This window comes from Macaca mulatta, chromosome 9 (genome assembly GCF_049350105.2).
Source record: "Macaca mulatta isolate MMU2019108-1 chromosome 9, T2T-MMU8v2.0, whole genome shotgun sequence".
Classification (NCBI taxonomy): domain Eukaryota; kingdom Metazoa; phylum Chordata; class Mammalia; order Primates; family Cercopithecidae; genus Macaca; species Macaca mulatta.
Genome location: NC_133414.1, coordinates 30,064,551 through 30,087,720, shown reverse-complemented (window position 1 = coordinate 30,087,720; position 23,170 = coordinate 30,064,551).

The following is a 23,170-nucleotide window of genomic DNA, read 5'->3' as shown; positions in this document are numbered from 1 at the left end:
CCTGTAATCCCAGCACTTTGGGGGGCCGAGGTGGGTGGATCACAAGGTCAGGAGTTTGAGACCAGCCTGGCCAATATGGTGAAACCCCAACTCTACTAAAAATACAAAAATTAGCTGGGCGTGGTGGTGGGCACCTGTAATCCCAGCTACTCAGGAGGCTGAGCCAGGAGAATCGCTTGAAACCGGAAGGCAGAGTTAACAGTGAGCTGAGATTGCGCCACTGCACTCCAGCCTGGGCGAAAGAGCAAAACTCCTTCTCGTTGTTGAACTCTTGTTTCTCTGGGTCCATTTTTCTCATGTGGTTCAACAGAGGGACTTTTCATTTAGAACCAGGCCCCCCAACCAAAGAACCTAAAAGAGGGGTGTAGGAATCTGCCATGATTCCCACATTATGCCAGTTCATGCTTCACTTAGTCTTCTGGTTCACTGTAATTCTCTGCCAGGTTTCAAGGTGATTTCCTTGGCTAAAGCCAAACCTCAGCTGCACTCCAGCCTTGTGACAGAACACAAACCGTAAAGTCCTTCATCCTGCTGGACAAAGTCTACTTCAACGTATGGCCCATGGCAGACAATAGTGCTCCATTACAGGAATTACTTTCCAGTAGACTACAAATATTACCAACAGACTTGAGGGAAACCCACAGGCTAAATTCCCATCAATAGTATTTCTAACATTATTGGAAATGTAGAAATTTCTAACATTATTGTAAATGGGAATAATATTTATTATAATAATATGGATATACTAATAATATAATAAAATATTTAGAAAATTTATAAAATAATATATAATATAAATAATTTATAAAATTTATAAAATAATTCATATTGAATTTTATCATTTATAAATATATATTTGTATTTATAATTTATTATTAAAAATAATTTATAAATGTATAAAATGATATATAATAATATTGATGGGGATAATATTCCATCAGTAATATCAGTAATATTTCCAAGGAAAGAGGTTTCCTGAAGTTATTACTTGTATCAGATACCTTGGCTAGGTCAAGATACCCCTTAGGCACCACTCCACACCTGCTCAGCCTCACCTGTTTCTCTTTGCATCCATTGCTGTTGGGACTAGTACTGTGTAGGAGCTGACCAGCAGGTGCAACCTAACAGCACCCAGACCAGGGCCCCTACTGCCAGCCGTGGTAGGGTAGTTGACACATGGGAACCAGCTTGGTGTTCCCAGATGATGATAACTATTAAATTATCATCTTTCCAATAATCCCCTTAGAGTATTAATATTCTAATCATTAATACTCTACAGGACAAACCTTTGATCATGGGAAAAATGGATCCAGTGGATAAAGGCATCCCCTCTGTTCTTTCCCTGGGTTTATGACTTCAAGACACATCTCCGGCAGCCCCACAAGATTGGACACAGGACCTGTGCCAAGCTCAACAAAACAGCTCTGTAATCGACTCTCTTTCCTTCTTTGCTTTCACTCCCATCCTTCACTCCTGCTCCTAGGTCATATGCTAAAATAAAGCATGTGAAATATGACCTTAAGCCTTAACTATGTGGCCGTATATCAGCTTTCCAGAGAACCCAGGCTAAGACACTAGTCTATCAGCAGTCTCAGTGTGATGATGAGTAAATACTACATTGATTTCCCAACCTTTGAACGTTTTTTTGTTTTTTTTTTTTGTTGTTGTTGTTTTTTTGAGACGGAGTCTGGCTCTGTCGCCCAGGCTGGAGTGCAGTGGCCGGATCTCAGCTCACTGCAAGCTCCGCCCCCCGGGTTTACGCCATTCTCCTGCCTCAGCCTCCCGAGTAGCTGGGACTACAGGCGCCCGCCGCCTCGCCCGGCTAGTTTTTTGTATTTTTTAGTAGAGACGGGGTTTCACCGTGTTAGCCAGGATGGTCTCGATCTCCTGACCTCGTGATCCGCCCGTCTCGGCCTCCCAAAGTGCTGGGATTACACGCTTGAGCCACCATGCCCGGCCTCCTTTGAACGTTTTATATGATAGAAATATAAACTCTACTAAGTCCTCTCAAATTCCAATTCCATCACATCATCTGCCTGAACAACAAACTACAACTTCTTCTGCCATCATTTCAACTCCTCAGCTGTTCCCTTTCCATTTCTATTTTATTAACGTTTATTGGAAATTCCCCTTGGGGTTACATTCAAGGCTGTCCATCTTCTCCCTCCTTCCCTGCCCTTCACCAACTATATCCCCTCCCCCAGATCCAAGCTTTCTTGGATCATGTGTGAGGTGTCACTCCATGTGTAAGGTGCTCATTCTGCTCCCAGGACTTCCATTCATTAACTGTACCTACTTAGATTGCCTCCCATCACACCATTACTCCACCTCGCTTCAACAGCAAGATGTTGATGAACATGGTATACAACTGGCACTGTCAAATCTCCTTCACTTCTGTGCTCCTGTAGTCTCAGCTACTCAGGAGGCTGAGGCAGGAGGATTTCTTGAGCCCCAGAGTTCAAGGCCAGCCTGAGCAACATAACAAGACCTCATCTCAAAAAAATTCCCCTTTACAAAGAAAAAGAGAAAAACTGTACAACTGTTACTTTGCTGTAATAAGACTGCTATTTTAAAAGGATGTCCCAGCCTAGGAAACATGGAAAAAACCCGTCTCTACAAAAAAATTAAAAATTAACTGGGCATGGTGGCATATGCCTATAGTCCCACTACTCAAGAGGTTAAGTAAAGCCTGAGGGTTGCTTGAGCCCAGGAGGTCGAGGCTGCAGTGAACCATGATCACACCACTGTGCTCCAGCCTGGATGACAGAGTGAGACCCTATCTCAAAACAAGACAAAAAACAAAAACAAAAACAAAAAAACAGGATGTCATTTGGAACTTAGATATTTTCAAAAAATACGTAATGGTTTTTATCATCATCGTAGAATATTACCTACACATAATTTGGCAATTGAGGAAGTTGCTTTTTCCTTTTCTGTGGATATTTTGTCTCCACCCACAACTGAACTAGGACTTTATTTCTTTTGCTCTTTTCTACTCACAGCCTCAGATCAACAACCCAGTCTGCACATCTAGAGATGTGCATCACACAAGAAGGTACTCACTCGCTAAGTGTTCGGAAGTGTGCAGGGGACCCAGCCATAGCTAAGGCCAGACAGGCATCAGAAAAGCTGGCCTGGTCCCTCTTCCAATCACTGTTCTAGGATTCCATATTCATCTTTCATCACTTGTGGGGATAAATAGTTGCTAATAAGACGAAATCATAGCTCTGACTTTTAAGCCATAGGAAACATTTTCCAGACACACATATGCACACATATATATTTATGTATGTATGCATGAATATGTATATTTTTTTCCTACTACTTTCCTAGAGGCAAAGGCGGTGCCTTTGGACTAAACTCAGCTTTGTAGCCATTTAACAATTGCCTTAAGTGGGAATTTTATAAAAACATCTAATCAAGGCTGGGCACAGTGGCTCCTGCCTGCAATGCCAGTGCTTTGAGGGGCCGAGGCAGGAGGACTGCTTGAAGCCAGGAGTTTAAGACCACCCTGAACAACATAGCAAGACCCATCTCTACAAAAAAAAAAACCTAAAACTTTTAAAAATCAAAATTTTTTAAATCTAATGATATTTACTAATTCTTCCCACTCCCTACTTGCCTGTCTCCCATCATGTAAAGGCTGCCTCCTCTCTTCCAATTGTTTAGGCTCCAAAGCTGGAATCCTCCCCAATTTCTCTTTCTCTCATACATCATGCCTTTTCCATTAGCAAGTCCTATGAGCTCTACCTTCAAAGAGACCTAAATATGACAGTTCTCACCACCCTGGTCCAAACCAACATCATCCTTCCCCTGAACTGTATTTGAATCACTTTCTAAATATTCTCATTGCCTCTGCCCTCACCTCTGTTTTAGCCCATTCTCAACACAGCAGCTTGTACAATCTTGTTAAAATAAAAGGCAGGCCAGGTGCAGTGACTCATGCCAGTAATCCCAGCACTTTGTAAGACCAGGGCAGGAGAATTGCTTGAGCCTAGGAGTTTGAGACCAGCCTGGGCAACAAAGCAAGAACCCATCTCTGCAAAAATAAAATAAAAATAAAAAATTAGCCAGTTATGGTGGCATGCACCTGTAGTCTCAGTTATTTGGGAGGCTGGGGCTGGTGGATTGCTTGAGCCCAGGAATTTGAGGCTGCAGTAAGCTATAATCACACCACTGCACTCCAGCCTGGGCAACAGAGCAAAACCCTGTCTTTAAAAAAAACAAAACAAATTCACTGGGCAAGATGGCCAAATGAGACCAGCTCCGGTCTGCAGCTCCCAGTTAGACCAACGCAGAAGGTGGGTGATTTCTTCGTTTCCAACTGAGCCTCCTCTGGTAATACCCAGGCAAACAGTGTCTGCAGTGGACCTCCAGCAAACTCCAGCAGACCTGCAGAAGAGGGGCCTAGAAACAGAAAGAAATAACATCAACATCAACAAAAGACGCCCACGCAAAAACATCATCCAAAGGTCATCATCAAAGATCAAAGGTAGGCCGGGCGCGGTGGCTCAAGCCTGTAATCCCAGCACTTTGGGAGGCCGAGACGGGCGGATCACGAGATCAGGAGATCGAGACCATCCTGGCTAACACGGTGAAACCCCGTCTCTACTAAAAAATACAAAAAATTAGCCGGGCGCGGTGGTGGGCGCCTGTAGTCCCAGCTACTCAGGAGGCTGAGGCAGGAGAATGGCGTAAACCCGGGAGGCGGAGCTTGCAGTGAGCTGAGATCCGGCCACTGCACTCCAGCCTGGGCGACAGAGCAAGACTCCGTCTCAAAAAAAAAAAAAAAAAAAAAAAAGATCAAAGGTAGATAAATCCACGAAGATGAGGAAAAACCAGCACAAAAATGCTGAAAATCAAAAAAACCAGAACGCCTCTTCTCCTCCAAAGGATCACAACTCCTCGCCACCAAGGGAACAAAACTGGAGGGAGAATTAGTTTGACGAATTGACAGAAGTAGGCTTCAGAAGGTGGGTAATAACAAACTCCTCTGAGCTAAAGGAGCATGTTCTAATGCAATGCAAGGAGGCTAAGAACCTTGATAAAAAAGTTACAGGAACTGCTAATTAGAATAACTACTTTAGAGAAGAAGATAAATTACCTAATTGAGAACATAAATGACCTGATGGAGCTGAGGAAACACGGCATGAGAACTTTGTGAAGCACATACAAGTATCAATAGTCAAATCGATCAAGCGGAAGAAAGGATATCTGAGATTGAAAATCAACTTAATGAAATAAAGTGTGAAGACAAGATTAGAGAAAAAGAATGAAAAGGAATGAACAAAGCCTCCAAGAAATATGGAACTATGTGAAAAGACCAAATTTACAATTGATTGTGTACATGAAAATGATGGAGAGAATGGAACCAAGTTTGAAAACACACTTCAGGAGAAATTCGCCAAACTAGCAAGACAGGCCAACATTCAAATTCAGGAAATACAGAGAACACCACAAAGATACTCCTTCAGAGGAGCAACCCCAAGACACATAATCATCAGATTTACCAAGGTTGAAACAAAGGAAAAAATGTTAAGGGCAGCCAGAGAGAAAGGTCAGGTTACCCACAAAGGGAAGCCCATCAGACTAACAGTGGATCTCTCTGCAGAAGAGAGTGGGGGCCAATATTCAACATTCCTAAAGAAAAGAATTTTCAACCCAGAATTTCATATCCTGCCAAACTAATCTTCATAAGCAAAGAAGAAATAAAATCCTTTACAGACAAGCAAATGCTGAGGGATTTGGTCACCACCAGCCCTGCCTTACAAGAGCTCCTGAAGGAAGCACTAAATATGGCAAGGAAAAACCAGTACCAGTCACCGCAAAACCACACCAAAATATAAAGACCAACGACACTATGAAGAAACTGCATCAACTAATGTGCAAAATAACCAGCTAGCATCATGATGACAGGATCAAATTCACACATAACAATATTAACCTTAAATATAAATGGGCAGCTGGGCTCATGCCTGTAATCCCAGCACTTTGGGAGGCTGAGGCAGGCAGATTGCCTGAGATCAGGAGTTCAAGACTAGCATGACCAACATGGTGAAACTTCATCTCTACTAAAAATACAAAAATTAGCCAGGTGTGGTGGCGGGTGCCTGTAATCCCAGCTACTCGGGAGGCTGAGGCAGGAGAATGGCATGAACCTGGGAGGCGGAGGTTGCAGTGAGCCAAGACCAGGCCATTGCACTCCAGCCTGGGCAACAAGAGCAAAACTCTGTCTCAAAAAAAAAACAAAAAAGTAAATGGGTTAAATGCCCCAATTAAAAGACAGACTGGCAAATTAGATAAAGAGTCAAGACCTATCAATGTGCTGTATTCATGAGACCCATCTCACATGCAAAGACACACATAGGCTCAAAATAAAGGGATGGAGGAAGATTTACCAAGCAGATGGAAACCAAAAAAAAAGAGCAGGGGTTGCAATCATAGTGTCTGATAAAACAGACATTAAACCAACAAAGATCAAAAGAGACAAAGAAGGGCATTACATAATGGTAAGGTGATCAATGCAACAAGAAGAGCTAACTATCCTAAATATATATGCACCCAATACAGGAACACCCAGATTCGTAAAGCAAGTCCTTAGAGACCTACAAAGAGATTTAGACTCCCACACAATAATAGTGGGGGACTTTAACACTCCACTGTCAATATTACAGATCAATGAGACAGAAAATTAACAGGGATATCCAGGACTTGAACTCAGCTCTGGACCAAGCAGATCTAACAGACATTTATAGAACTCTCCACCTCAAATCAACAGAATATACATTCTTCTCAGCACCACATCACACTTTTTCTAAAATTGACCACATAATTGGAAATAAAACACTCCTCAGCAAATGTAAAAGAACAGAAATCATAACAAACAGACTCTTAGACCACAGTGCAATCAAATTAGAACTCAGGATTAAGAAACTCACTCAAAACCACACAACTACATGGAAACTGAACAACCTGCTCCTGAATTGGGTAAATAACAAAATTAAGGCAGAAATAAATAAGTTCTTTGAAACCAATGAGAACAAAGAGGACAATGTACCAGAATCTCTGGGACACAGATAAGGCAGTGTTTAGAGAGAAATTTATAGCACTAAATGCCCACATGAGAAAGCAGGAAAGATCTAAAATTGACACCGTAACATCACAAATAAAAGAACTAGAGACGCAAGAGCAAACAAACTCAAAAGCTAGCAGAAGACAAGAAATAACTAACATCAGAGCAGAACTGAAGGAGATAGAGACACGAAAAACCCTTCAAAAAATCAATGAATCCAGAAACTGTTTTTTGAAAAGATTAACAAAATAGATAGACTGCTAGCCAGACTAATAAAGAAGAGAGAACAATCAAATAAACAAAATAAAAAATGATAAAGGGGATATCACCACTGATCCCACCAAAATATAAACTACCATCAGAGAATACTATACACACCTCTATGCAAATAAACTAGAAAATCTAGAAGAAATGGATAAATTCCTGGACACATATACCCTACCAATACTAAACCAGGAAGGAGTTGAATCCTCGAATGGATCAAAAACAAGTTCTGAAATTGAGGCAGTAATTAATAGGCTACCAACCAAAAAAAAAAAAAAAAAAAAAAAAAGCCAGGGACCAGACAGATTCATAGCTGAATTCTACCAGAGGTACAAAGAGCAGCTGGTACCATTCCTTCTGAAACTATTCCAAACAATAGGAAAAGAGGGGCTCCTCCCTAACTCATTTTATGAGGCCAGCATCATCCTCATACCAAAGCCTGGCAGAGACACAACAAAAAAAGAAAATTTCAGGCCAATATCCCTGATGAACATTGATGTGAAAATCCTCAATAAAATACTGGCAAACCAAATCCAGCAGCACATTAAAAAGCTTATCCACCATGATCAAGTCAGCTTCATCCATGGGATGCAAGGCTGGTTCAACATACACAAAACAATAAACATAATCCATCACATACACAGAACCAATGACAAAAACCACATGATTATCTCAATAGATGCAGAAAAGGCCTTCGATAAAATTCAACACCTCTTCATGTTAAAAACACTCAATAAACTAGGCATTGATGGAACATATCTCAAAATAATAAGAGCTGTTTATGACAAACCCACAGCCAATATCATAATGAATGGGCAAAAGCTGGAAGCATTCCCTTTGAAAACCAGCACAAGACAAGGATGCCCTCTCTCACCACTCCTATTCAACATAGTATTGGAAGTTCTGGCCAGGGCAATCAGAGAAGAGAAAGAATTAAAGGGTATTCAAATAGGAAGAGAGGAAGTTAAATTGTCTCTGTTTTCAGATGACATGATTGTATATTTAGAAAACCCCATCTTCTCAGCCCAAAAACTCCTTAAGCTGATAAGCAACTTTGGCAGTCTCAGAATACAAAATAAATGTGCAAAAATCACAAGCACTTCTATACACCAATAATAGAGAGCCAAATCATGAGTGAACTCCCATTCACAGTTGCTACGAAGAGAATAAAGTACCTAGGAATACAACTTCCAAGAGATGTGAAGGACCTCTTCAAGGAGAACTACAAACCACTGCTCAAGGAAATAAGAGAGGACACAAACAAATGGAAGAACATTCCATGCTCATAGATAGGAAGAATAAATATTGTGAAAATGGCCATACTCCCCAAAGTAATTTATAGATTCAATGCTATTCCCATCAAGCTACCATACAGAATGGGAGAAAATTTTTGCAATCTATCTATCTGACAAGGTCTAATATCCAGAATCTACAAGGAACTTAAACAAATTTACAACAGAAAAACAAACAACCCCACCAAAAAGTGGGTGAAGGATATGAACAGGCACTTCTCAAAAGAAGACATTTATGCAGCCAACAAACATGAAAAAAAGCTCATCATCACTGGTCATTAAAGAATTGCAAATCAAAACCACAATGAGATACCATCTCATGCCAGTTAGAATGGTGATCACTAAAAAGTCAGGAAACAACAGATCCTGGAGAGAATGTGGAGAAATAGGAATGCTTTTACACTGTTGGTGGGAGTATAAATTAGTTCAACCATTGTGGCAGACAGTGTGGCGATTCCTCAAGCATCTAGAACCAGAAATACCATTTGACCCAGCAATCCCATTACTGGGTATATACCCAAAGGATTATAAATCATTCTACTATAAAGACACATATGCCAGCACCAGGCATGGTGGTTCGTGCCTGTAATCTCAGCACTTTGGGAGGCTGAGGCAGATGGATCACAAGGTCAGGAGATCGAGACCATCCTGGCCAATATGGTGAAACCCTGTCTCTACTAAAAATACAAAAATTAGCTGAGCATGGTGGCACATGCCTGTAATCCCAGCTACTCAGGAGGCTGAGGCAGGAGAATCGCTTGAACCATAGCGAGTTGTAGGTTGCAGTGAGCCGAGATCTTGCCACTGCACTCCAGCCTAGTGACAGAGGGAGACTCCATCTCAAAAAAAAAAAAAAAAGACACATGCACACGTATGTTTATTGCAGCACTATTCATTCACAATAGCAAAGACTTGAAACCAACCCAAATGCCCATCAGTGATAGACTGAATAAAGAAAATGTGGCATATATACACAATGGAATACTATGCGGCCATAAAAAAGAATAATTTAATGTCCTTTGCAGAGACATGGATGAAGTTGGAAACTATCATTCTCAGCAAACTAACACAGGAACAGAAAACCAAACACTGCATGTTCTCACTCATAAGTGTGAGTTGACAATGAGAACACATGAACACAGGGAGGGGAACATCACACACTGGGGCCTGTCGAGGGGTTGGGGGGCAAGGGGAGGGATAGCATTCAGAGAAATACCTAAGTAGATGATGGGTTGATGGGTGCAGGGAACCACTATGGCACATGTATACCTATGTAACAAAGCTGTGTGTTCTGCACATGTATCCCAGATCTTGAAGTATAATAATAAAAAATATACATCTATAGTCAGCTTATGTCACTCCTCTGCTCAAAGCCTGAAAAACAATGGCCCTCAACTCATATAAAGTAAGAGCCAAAGTCCATTAGACATTCTACAAGCCTGTAAAGTTAGGAGGTGGTCCCAAGACAACTCTCACTTCTGACACCAATTGCAAGTTCTGGGGTCCCCAAGACCACCCTCAATTTTTGATAACTCATTGAAAGTATTCACAGAGCTCACTGACAGCTATTATACCCATGGTTATGGTTTCTTACAGGGAAAGGATACAGATTAAATTCACCAAGAGAAGACACGCATGGGGCCAAGTGCAAGAGATGGAGCTCCCAGGGGTCCTTTCCCAGTAGAGCAACAGATAGCACTGACTTCTTCCAGCAGTGATGCATAATGGTGCACACAGAGTATGGCCAACCAGGAAAGGTCATCTGAGCCTTGGTGGCCAGAGCTTTTCTTGGGGCTCACTACATAGATATGGTCGACTGTCTTCATGGCTGATGTTTTGTTTTCCTCCAGAAATCAAGCTGATATGATATGACGTAAGGTCCCCATCATATTGTTTCACAATCCAGTGTACCCCCAGGCCCTAAGGTAAAAAAAAACAAAACAAAACACTTTTACCAGGCAGGACATTGCAAGGCCACAGAGATCACTTCCCAGGAGCAGAAAGCCAAGGCCAGACCTCTCTTTGGGTAAGATTAACCCTTTACTACGCAAGGCCCTGTGAGGTCAGGCTCTCTGTGGCCTCATTGGCCAATGTTCTCCCATTTTCTCTTTTTAAAGTTGTCACTTTGAAACCAATCCCAGAGGGCTGACAAGAATTGCATGCCGTGGTTCTGGACAAAAATATAATTACAATCAAGGATTCATCAGGCTGCACTCAGGCCCATTTCCTTGTTGCTGAAAGTCAGCTGGCACCAGATCCTTCCCATTTGCATCCTCGTTGTTCCTATAGACAGGATCTCTAACATTAGAATCATAATGCTTTTGGTTAAGGATTGCTTAAGATGTTTTTCGGACCCTGAATTCTAGCAGCCAGTTTGAAGACCCCCCACAGAGGAACAGGGTGAGCCTGAGAACACCACTTCTTCATCTCCCTGTCTCATGACTTCACCCTTCACTCTTCTATCAATCAACAATCTCCACACTTCAGCCCACTCCAAAACCTTTGAAAACCCTAACTTCCAAACTCCTTGGGGAGACAGACTTGAGATTTCCTCCCATCTCCTCGTTCAGTGACCCTAGAATTGAACCCCTTTCTCTGCTGCAACCTGGCGACATGCTGTGTGCATGGGGCAATGAACTTATCAGTGTTACAACTTCTCTCCAGCCACACCAGCCTCCTTGCTAGTCCAATACATTCAGGAAACCCCAATTAGGGCTTTCGTACTTGCCATTCCTCTGAGTGCCACCCCTATTCCACCTGTGCATACATGGGCTCCTCCTGATCTTCCAGGTCTCTGCTCAGGATTCCCCTGCTAGCCAGCCCCTTCCCCATCACTCTACTGAAAATAGTGACCCCACTGGCACACGCCAGCCTTCCCGAGCTGCTCTCAACTTCATGTTCTCCATGCCACTTAGCATTGCCAGTTAAGCATTTGTTTGCCATTCATCTCATCCATGCAGGGCAGGAAAAATAATTTTCTCCTCCACCCTTCCTGAGTTCTTAGCTGGGCTTCTCTGTAACAAAAGACAGATTAACAAGAGAAAAACAAACAGTAGTTTAATAGCATATATACCTCTTGTATCCATGGGAGATAAATCAGAGACATGAGTAATCTCTAGAATAGATCTCAAAGGGGTAATTTAAACTACAAAGAAAGAAAGTGTAGGGAAAGACCCAGTTAAGATGAGATGGCCAGAAAAATCATCATAAAACAAAGGTATGTTCTCTCCAGTCTGCAGACTGAAGTCCGTGCTTTCTCTGTCAAGAGACTTCTCTGATTCAGTCATCCTTCTCCTCCTAGTGCAGAGGAAGACACACTTACAAATGGAGATTTCCTTTGTAGATGTAAATTTATCTTCCAGAAGGCTAACATTTCAGGGCTTCTCCTGTGTCTGCAGTTTCTCAGAATAATCAAATCAACATAATCCTTTAAGCCAAAGAGGTATATTTGGGGATGGCATGTGCTAATCTCCTACAGTCACAGTTTGGGGTGGCATGTCCTGAGCCCCCTCACGCAGGATGCTGTAAACTCCGGCTGTCTAGGATCCTCCCTCACCTGATAGGTTCACCACTCTGTTTGAGCATCTAGAACAGTGCTCGGTGCAGAGTAGATGCTCAATAAATACTAAGTGAATGAACGATTCTAGATCCCTCTGAAGGACAAATGAGGAACTAGCTGCCATACGGGGTGAGGAAACAGCTCCTCCACGAGTTGCCCTTGTCTCTGTTGGACATTAATCAGATACAATCCATCTTAAGTGCTAAAGAAAGAAGTACTGTAACTTGATTCTATACTGAACTTACTTGCTGGTGAAGATTGCCCATCTTCAGACCGTGGAAGTCTCTGGTTCCCGGTGGATTTTGTTCTTTTCTCTTCTCCTTCATTTACCTGCTGGTGATTTTCCAGGGAATTATAAATGATGCCAGTGTTTGAGAGCTGGGAGAACTGAGCTGGAGGATCTGTCAGGTCCTGACCAGTTCTGAAAGTCCAGATCTAAGTGCACAAACAATTCCTCTTGTACTTTTCCCCTTTCCACTGTCACTCTGCTTTCTTCCTCCCTTCCCGGTCCGGGCTGCCCTCTGACATCTCCCTGAAGCAGTCCCTGGAGCCCCATCTAAGGCATGGGAGAAAGGGGCCGGTCTCACCCCTGCTTCATTGTGTCCGAGGACCTCTAAGAGGGAGACACAGCTGATAACCACTTTGCCCTGTGGAAGCCACTTTTGTGGTCCCACAGGAAAATTATGTCACAGAGCTGGGACTCTGAGGCCCTTTGCCACCCACTGTCCTCACTGCCTGCTGGGTCTCTCCCAGATCCTCAGGCAGCCGCTGACTGCCCCCACAACAGCCCCCTCACCTCCACTCTGATGGCAAAACTGCCCCCTGCCAATCCCGCTCCTCCCCCCCTTAAAACCTCACCTATCGCAGCAGCTGACATCAGCCAGTGTGAGGCAAAGATGAGCTGAATCACAAAGTCATGGCTGGGCACCATGGCTCACACCTGTAATCCCAGCACTTTGGGAGGCTGAGGTGGGAGGATCACTTGAGACCAGGAGTTTGAGACCAGCCTGGATTTGTGAGACCCCCATCTCTATTTTAATTATTTAAAAAAGAAAGAAAAAAAAGTCAGAAGGCCTGCATCACAGCCAAGTGCCAAATCTCCTCAGAAGGATTATGCTCTTACCCTCCACAGGTTCATTGAAGTATAATTAACAAATAAGGACACGTGCAGTGGCTCACGTCTGTAATCCCAACATTTTGGGGAGCCAAGGTGGGAGGATCACTGGAGGTCAGGAGTTTAAGACCAGCCTGGGCAATATAGTGAGACCTCATCTCTACATAAAATACAAAAATTGGCTGGCTGTGGTGATGCACACCTTAGCCATTCAGGAGCCTGGGGAGAAGGATCACTTGAGCCCAGGGGCTCAAGGCTGCAGTAAGCTATGATGGCACCACTGCACTCCAGCCTGGGCGACAGAATGGGACCCATGTCTCTAAAAGAACAACAAAAAAGGTATATAGTTAAGATACACAGCATAATGTTTTGATATATGTATACACTGTGAAATGATTATCACAATTAAGCTAATTAGTGTATCCATTGCTTCACAGCTACCTTTGTATGGTGTGTGGTGTGTGTGTGGCGGGGGAGGGGGTGAGATAACTTAAGAGCTAACCTCTTAGCAAATTTCAAACATAGAATACATTATTATCAATCCTATAGTCACCATGCTGTACCTTGGATCTCCAGCACTTATTCATCTTATAACTGAAAGTGTGTGCCCCTTAACCAACAACTCCTCATTTCCCCTACCTTCCCATTGGTCCGACCTCTGGTAACAACCTCCTACTCTCTGTTTCCATGAGTTTGACTTTTTAAGATTCCACATATAAGTGACATCAGCATTTGTCTCTCTGTGCCTATCTTATTTCACTTCACAAAATGTCCTCCAGGTTCAAGGTTGTCACAAATGACAAGATTTCTTTCTTTTAAAGATTAAATAATAGGCCAGACATGGTGGTTCACGCCTGTAATTCCAGCACTTTGGGAAGCCAAGGCAGGCGGATCATTTGAAGTCAGGAGTTCGAGACCAGCCTGGCCAACATCGTGAAACCCAGTCTCTACTAAAATTACAAAAATTAGGCAGGCGTGGTGGTGTGCCCCTGTAGTCTCAGCTACTCGGAGGCTGAGGTACAAGAATTGCTTGTACCTGGGAGGTGGAGGTTGCAGTGAGCCAAGATCGTGCCACTGCACTCCAGTCTGTCTGACAGAGTGAAACGCTGTCTCAAAAAAATTAATTGAGCCAGGCGTGATGGCTCATGTCTGTATCCCCAGCACTTTGGGAGGCTGAGGCAGGTGGATCATGAGGTCAGGAGTTTGAAACCAGCCTGGCCAACATGGTGAAACCCTGTCTCTACTAAAAATACAAAAATTAGCCAGGCGTGGTGGTGTGTACCTGTAGTCCCAGCTACTTGGGAGGTGGAGGCAGGAGAATCGCTTGAACCCAGGAGGCAGAGGTTGCAGTGAGCCGAGATGATGTCACTGACTCCAGCCTGGGTGACAGAGTGAGACTCCATCTCAAAACATAATAATAGGAATAATAATAATAAAGTAATTAATACTTCATAGTGTGTGTGTGTGTGTTTATGACATTTTCTTTATCCACTCATCCATTGATGGACATGTAGGTTGTTTTTATCATGGCTATTGTGAATAACGCTGCAATGAACTTGGAAGTGCAGATATCTCTTTGAGATAGTGATTTTCTTTCTTTTGGATATATACTCAGATTTGAGATTGCTGGATCATATGGGTGTTTTATTTTGAGTGTTTTGAGGAACCTCCATACTGTTTTCCATAATGGCTGTACTAATTGACATTCCCATCAAGACTGTGCAAGTTTCCCCTTTCCACACATTCTTGCCAATGCTGATCTTTTGTCTTTTTGGTGATAGCCACTCTAACATGTTTAGTTCACTCTGGTTTTGATTTGCATTTTCCTGATGGTTAGTGATATTAATTAAGCACATTTCATGTACTTGTTGGCCATTTGTATTAATTCTTTGGGGAAATGTTTTTACCCGCTTTTTAATGGTTTCTTTTTTGGCTTCTGAACTGTATGAGTTCCTTATATATTGTGGCTATTCACCTCCTACCAAATGGATAATTTGCAAATATTTTCTCCCATTCCATACATTGCCTTTTCACTTCAATGATTGTTTCCTTTGTTGTGTAGGGAAATTCATACCTTTTAAAAGCCCAAAGGAATAACCTAAAACTCAAAAATTCTTCACTCTGGCTGCACTTGGGCAGCTTTTTAAAAACTCTGATGCTTAGGCCTGGTCCAGACCAACAGAAGCACAAATCAGGGGCAGAGAGGGGTATGAGGCGGGGTATGGCGTCAGGCCTGGTGTTGTCTAAGCTCCCCAGAGGAGTCCAATTTACAGCCCAGGTGAGAACCCTGACCACTGCAACAAAGAAGCATCTATGACAGGCTCTCTGGGATTCCTGGGGATACAACCACCTCCACCTATGAAGGATCAATGCTCTTGTTCATGACTCCAGTAAACCCCCTGTGCCCCCAAACTGTCCTCCACTCTATATCTTGGCACCTCTGCTCTACCTAGTAGACTAAGGGGCAATATAACGGTAAGGAGGCTCCAAGCAATATCGTTTCAGATATCTGAGAGGACTCTAAGCCAGGAGATGTCACTTGTTGTTTGTCCTTTACTAGCCCCCCACAAACTCCTCCACACCCACCACCCCACACCTCACCTCTCTTTGTGCAGGAGAATCTGGGCCTGCCGTCTTGGTGGTAAAATGATGTTGAAAACCATCTGAGTGGTGACACTAATCAGCCTCTCCGTGTGTCTGTGTGAGCATCAGCAGCATCTTCCCACGTGACACCAGGAAGTCCCATCACCTGAATGGCCCTGTGTTCATCAGCGCTGCTTCGGTGAACCAAAAATTAAAGCCCAGACAACTCTCAGAACTCTTAGAGACATCAAATTATTCAAAGCATCATACAGGAGAAAATGGTGCCCAGAGCAGTAGCTCATGCCTGTAATCCCAGCACTTTGGGAGGCCAAGGTGGGAGGGTCACCTGAGGTCAGGAGTTCGAGACCAGCCTGTCCAACATGGTGAAACCTCATCTCCACTAAAAATACAAAAATTAGCCAGGTGTGGTGGTATGCACCTTTTCTCCCTGTAACTTGGGAGGCTGAGGTAGGAGAATCGCTTGAACCCAGGAGGCAGAGGTTGCAGTGAGCCGAGATCGCACCACTGCACTCCAGCCTGGGAGACAGAGTCAGAAGAAAGGGAGAAATAAAGAAAGAGAGAAAGAGAGAGAGAGGGGAAGGAAGGAAGGAAGGAAGGAAGGAAGGAAGGAATGAAGGAAGGAAGGAAGGAAGAAAGGGAGGGAGGGAGGGAGGGAGGGAGGGAAGGAAGGAAGGTTGGGAGGGAGGTTTTGTAGCCTAACAGCTCTGGCCCTATCAACTGGGACTTTAACCAACAGCTCCTCATTTTCTCTGCAGACTGGGACCAAAGGTCTGACGCCTTGAGGTTCTCCTGATCTCTTGATGAGACCCCTGTGTTACATGTGTGTAGAGAAGAAAACGAAAAAGCCAGCCAAAATCTGCTCACTTTTTTCCTCTAGACTAGAGCAACCAGATGATGTATAATAGATACCATCTTTCTTGCCTAAAATATAACTCTAAAAGGGTGAGAGAGAGAGAGTGTGTGTGTGTAGCCATCAGGCATAAACTTATTCAAGCTTGAGTATCTACATCTGTCACTTACCCACGTCTGTACATATCCTCCTAGCAGTCAATTCCAATGACTGGTCCTTCTTGGCCATCGTGCAGTGATAAAAGAAAAACTTCAGCCGAATTAAATTTAAAAGAGTTTAACTGAGCAATGAATGATTTGTGAATCGGGCAACCCCCAGAATCACAGCAGATTCACAGAGACTCCAGCAAAGCAAATGGAAGAAGATTTATAGACAAAAAAGATAGAAATGACATACAGAAATTGGAAGTGAGGTACAGAGCGGTTGGATTGGTTACAGGCTGGCGTTTGACTTCTTTGAACACAGTTTGAACACTCAGCAGTGTATGAATGGTTGAAGTATGGCCGCTGGGATTGGCCAAGACTTAGCTACTGTTACAGGTGCATACTATGAAGTTAGGTTTTCAATTTTATCTGCCTATTAAGCTAGGTTACAGTTCATCCACAAGGACTCAAATATAGACGTATGGAGTCCTTCTCAGGCCATATTTAGTTCGCTTTAAAAGCAGGCTTTGACACAGTGACCATTCCCTTCTTGAACCATGCTCTCCCTTGGTCTCCATGGTGTTGCGCTTCCCTGGCTCTCCTCTGAGCTCTTGGGCTGTTCCAGTTCAGTCCTCTGCCTTCTCTGTCCATGTTGAGGCTCTTCCAAGTTCTGCCTTTAACTCCTTTCTATCCACATCTCCAGGGGATTTCACCTATATATCCATAGATTTCTTATCACCTATGCTGTGACGTTAAACCGTCTCTCTCCTGCCCTTTCCTGAGTACAACATGCCACCCAAACTCAACGTGCCACAAACTCATGATCTTCCCAGCCATCTAGGTCTGCTGCCCCTCTTCTTGTGTCCTCAAGCTCAGTCAAGAACACAAGTGCCACCCATTCACTCTGGAGGAACCTGGGAATCATTCCAGCCTCCTTCCTCTTCCCAAAATGCCCCACCAATCAGGGACCTGATTCTGCCTCCTCTGCATCTCTCGTGTCACTTTCCCCGCTCTACCTCTGCAGTGAAACAATCTGGCTTTACGCCCTCGTCCTCTCCCTCCTGGATCATTGCAACTGTCTCTCAACAAGTCCCCTCTAGTGTCAGCATCCACCATCCTTCTCCACATGTTACCAAAGCAATAATTCTAAGGAGCAAACCTTGATCTACTCTTCCACGGCCTGGGATCCAACTTTATGTCTGCATCGGGAAGCAACGTGTGGGTAGAGATCTGTCATAAGATAGTCAATTGTACTGAATTTGAGTGGGAGGGAAAATGGTGAATCAGTCCAACCACGAAAATGAAAATTATTCTAGATGTTTCAAACAGAGGGCATTTAACACAGGGAAGTGACTGCAAAAGTGTTGGAAGATCTGGGGGCTCAGAAGACAGTGAGGAAGTCCAAAAAGTTGGCCTGAAGGAGGCAGTGTTCCTGGAGTCCAGGATCTGGCAGAAGCTGGTGGAAGGTAGAACCACCGCAGGGACATCTTTTGGGATCGGGAACCTAGAAGAGACACGGTTACTATTGGAGATGCCAGAGAGAGGGGAAAAAACGTGCCTTGATCTCGTCCTACCACTTAACCTCCAATTTCATACCAGTGCTTCCCCTTGGCCAAACCCAGCCAGAAGGCAATTATGGAAATTCTAGGAAATGATTTTCCTACAATACAGACCAGAGCAAAGGAAGGGTAGAGAATGAATCTGACGGCAAACAGGCAAATGACTGGCATAAAAGTGTAGAACATTTATACATTCACAGGGTTTTTGCAAAGACAGAAAGCTCAGTAATCGGACCATCTGATTCCACATGTGATCTCTGGAAACCTTCAACTTCTTCTCCAGGCATGGCTTGCACAAACTTAGCTTTCTAAAAGCTCCTCAAATTACTCAGCTCATATATTTGTCCCCTAAATGCAGAATGAATATTTCTTGGCTCAAATTGTTTCCTTCTGTCTGGAATAATGATCTTGCTCTTTCTACTTATTTAAATCAAACCCATCTTTGGAATCTCAGTTTTTTTATTTTGCTTTTTTTTTTTTTCTGTTGTTAGAGATGGTATCTTGCTCTGTCACCCATGCTGGAGTTCAGTGGCACAATCATAGCTCACTGCAGACTTGAACTCCTGGATTTAATTGATCGTCCTGCCTCAGCCTTCCTATTAGCTGGGACTACAGATGTGAGCCACCATGCTCGGCTAGGATGCCAGTTTAATTCCAACCCCTTTCACTAGCATTTCCTGACAACCACTATCAGGATAGGGTTGAAAAGTATTATCAATTCTAGTGAACCGTGGCATAACTGAAAATTTACAGGATACACAGCTAAAATCCATTCACTATAAGGTAGGGGTTGTCATAGATGAGTGGTGACTATCTAGACCAGTGGTGCCAGTGATAAAAGCATTAACCAAGACAGTCGTAGGTAAAGAAAGGCAGATTTATTAGAGAAAGTAGAAAAATACGTTGCAAGAGAGCAACAGGCAGGCCAGCAAAAAGGAGCTGACTGTCAGGAGACAAAGGCTTGCTGGGGATTTGATACAACAGTGTCTGTGCTGTGTGTTGAAGAGGGCTTTCTGCAGTACTGATAATGCCAAGGTTGCAGCGAGCTAACTTGCATTTTTCTGTCAGCTGAGGGTCTGGTGATAGCTGGGTGCAGGAAGATTGTAAGTTACTTGTGCAGGAGGTTTATGTGTCTTGGACCATGAGGAAGGGCAGATTTGTAGCTTATCTGCTTCTTCTTTTTGCTTTCCTTTGGTCCTACCAGCCCAACTCCTTTTCTCTCATTAGGACTCCACAAGGGGAATTTCTGGTGCTTCCTCCATGAAAAGAATGACCATCAAGACATTAATATAACCTCTGGCCTCTCACCATCTCTTATTCACTCTGTCTAAGAGAAGGCAGAAACACTTTTCTGAGAAGAATATACTGGGCATGAAACTATCATCACAGAGTTAACAATAATTGCATGGCAGGTTCTGGACAGAAATAAGGTTACAATTAAGCATTCGTCAGGCTGCACTTTGCCCACTTCCAAGTAACTGAAAGTCACATAGCATCAGATACAGACCTTTTGCATCCCCACTGTTCCTGTAGATAGGATCCCTGATGATAGAATCATAAGGCTTTTGTTTAAGAATTTCTTAAGATACTTTTCAGACCCTGCATTCTAGTGAAATGGCTGACACAAACCAGTTTGAAGACCCCACAGAGGAACGGAGTCCGCCTGAAAATAGCTTCTTCATCACCCCATCCTATGACTTCACCCCGCACTCTTCGACCCATCAAAAATCCCTACACCTCAATCCACTCTAAACCTGTTAAAATCTCTGGCACCCCAGCCAGGACAACATAGTGAGATCCCTATCTCTACAAAAAACAAAAAATTAGCCAGACATGTTGGTGCACACCTGTAGTCCCAGCTACTCGGGAGACTGAAGTGGGAGGATGGAGGATGGCAAGACCTACAGAGAGAGAGAGAGTCCTAACTTGCATTTATATATATAATATATATATATTATACATATATGCAAATATAGGAATGTAGAAATATATATAAATGCAAGTCCTATACCTGCATTTTTATATATATATATATATTTTTATATATATATATATATATATATATATATTCCTAGCCCCAAACTCCTTGGGGAGGTGGACTTGAGGTTTCCTCCTGTCTCCTTGCTCAGCAGCCTCTTTTTCTGCAACCCTCAGTGTTGGTATACTGACTTGCTGCACATCAGGCAATGTAATTCTCATGGCTATAGGCATTCTTGGATCAGCTACACCCTTTTCCCTCTTGGTAGTGAACTTAACTGCAAGTACCAAGAGTTATCTGTTTCTGCCTACCGTGCGTCTTACCTGGTCCACTGCCTGCATGAGTGTGGGGTAAGTATGCTGAATTTTGGAATTACTTCACAGGTCCATGTGGTTCTTGCAATGAACTATGGCTTCCAATTTAACCTTGAACAAAAATAAAGGAAAATTGTGGCCCCATCTGCTACTTTGGACCTGTCAGGTTTTTCTGAACTTGAGCAGGAAAAACAGGTGCCATTTATCAGTACTCATCCTCCCACAAGAAACTCTAACATGTGATTTTCATCTCAGGTTCTTAGGCATAGATTCCTTGATAGTCATGCTTTGGGTTTTGTTTGTTTGTTTGTTTTGTTTTGTTTTCTTTTAGAGACAGGGTCTCACTCTGTCACATAGGTTGGAGTGCAGTGGCATAATCATGGCTTACTGCAGCCTCAAACTCCTGGGCTCAAGTGATCCTCCTGCCTCAGGATCCTGAGTAGTTGGGACAACAGTTGCATGCTAGCATGCCTGGCTAATGTTTTCTTTCTAAAAATTGTTTATAGAGACAGGGTCTCATCATGTTGCCCAGGCTGGTCTCGAACTCCTAGCCTCAAGCAATGCTCCCAGTTCAGCCTCCAAAGCACTGGGATTAGAGGCATGAGTCACCACACTTGGCCAATATCCACTTTTTTGTTTCATAATAAAACACCCTTCTATCTCTGATCTGGTTCTTCCTGGACTTTCGCTATGACATGGCATTTCTCTATTCTGAAATGTCAGCAAAATGGACCCAGATCTCCACCCCTGCTAAGCTTGCTTGATACCTTCAGATTCTGCCTCCGTGCTCTTCACTATTGGGACGAGTCATCTCCAGCCCACAGCGATCTCTAATTCTTTTGAGCCCTTGATGAGGCATCATAGCATAGTTGCTAAGAACGTGGGCTCAGTAGCCAGACTGCCTGCATTTGAACAGTTTCCCCATTTAACAGCTGTCTAGCCTTGGGCAAGATACTTAAACTCCCTATAATGTGGCATTACATAATAATTGATGCTCATAAACATGATATGAATCATTAAGCAAAGTTTAAAATCTGTCCAGCATGCTCTGTTTAAAAAAGTGAAGAATATGTAACACATTCTACAAATATTTTTATCTACAAAAGTTTACAAAATGATGGTACTTAAAAGGCTAAGCTTTGATTATCTCAAAATATAATTTAGAAAGGATGCATCACTTCCTGACACAATTGTATAACTGAAGCATGAGTATTAAAACTTTTGGGGAGGTTGGCTGGGTGCGGTGGCTCATGCTTGTAATCCCAGCACTTTGGGAGGCCGAGGCAGGTAGATCACCTGATGTCAGGAGTTCAGGACCAGACTGGTCAACGTGGTGAAACCCTGTCTCTATTAAAAATACAAAAATTAGCCAGGCGTGGTGGTGCACACCTGTAGTCCCAGCTACTCAGGAGGCTGAGGCAGGAGAATCACTTGAAACCGGGAGGCAGAGGTTGCACTAAGCAGAGCTCGCACCATTGCACTCCAGCCTGGGCAACAAGAGTGAAACTCCGACTCAAAAAAAAAAAAAGAAGACTTTTGGGGAGGCATACTGGTAGAGTGGAAAAGGTTCGTATTTGAAAGCAGACCTTAGTTTGAATCCCATTTCTGGTGCTTCCTGTGTAAATGCATGTAAGGTGTTTTATCTTCCTAAGCACCTGTGTCTGTCTGTGAAAATGGGGATTGAAATTACTACCTTGCAAAATCATCATGAAGCTTAAAACAAAATAATGTTAAGTGCAAGAGGATACATGGGCAGTCGCTCTAGGGATGAGGGGGGTTCTTCAACAGCCACTACTCCAACCCACTGGGATTTGGACTATGAGTGCTGTGAGTGGAGTTGGACAGAATTCTTCTACCCATTCACCTATTTGCCCCAGGAATTTACATAGGAACAGGAAGACTCTTTCAGAGAAAGAGATCTTTTCCCCATGCTCTTCAAAATCATTAAAATATGTCTGATAGGCTTAAAAGCACCAACCAAGTCCTGATTACACAGAGTACAGGACAACGAGGTCCCTGAGAGAGAATTCCCCCTGAGGGTAGACGGAGACACACACAGGTAACTCCCTAGGTAAGGGCTAAGGAACAAGATGAGAATTGACCCTGGTTCATGACTTAAATCTGTCCTGATTTAGCCTGGTGACAGGCTCATGCCTAGAAAACAGGCTTTCTGAATGATTCTAAAGAGCTAATGAAGCAATATGATATGCACAAAGGACATCCAAAGCAGTGCTACAAGGGAAAGGTGTAGCCTTAAACACGTACAAAAAGAATTGAAATAAATAAAGCATCTAAATCAGGAAAAAAAACAAGCAGAAGAAACAGTAAATAAAAGCAGAAATAAATTTGAAAGAAAGAATTATAAAACTAATAAGTATATCACAGAGCTAATCATAGGAAAAAGCAGGCAGAAGAAACAGC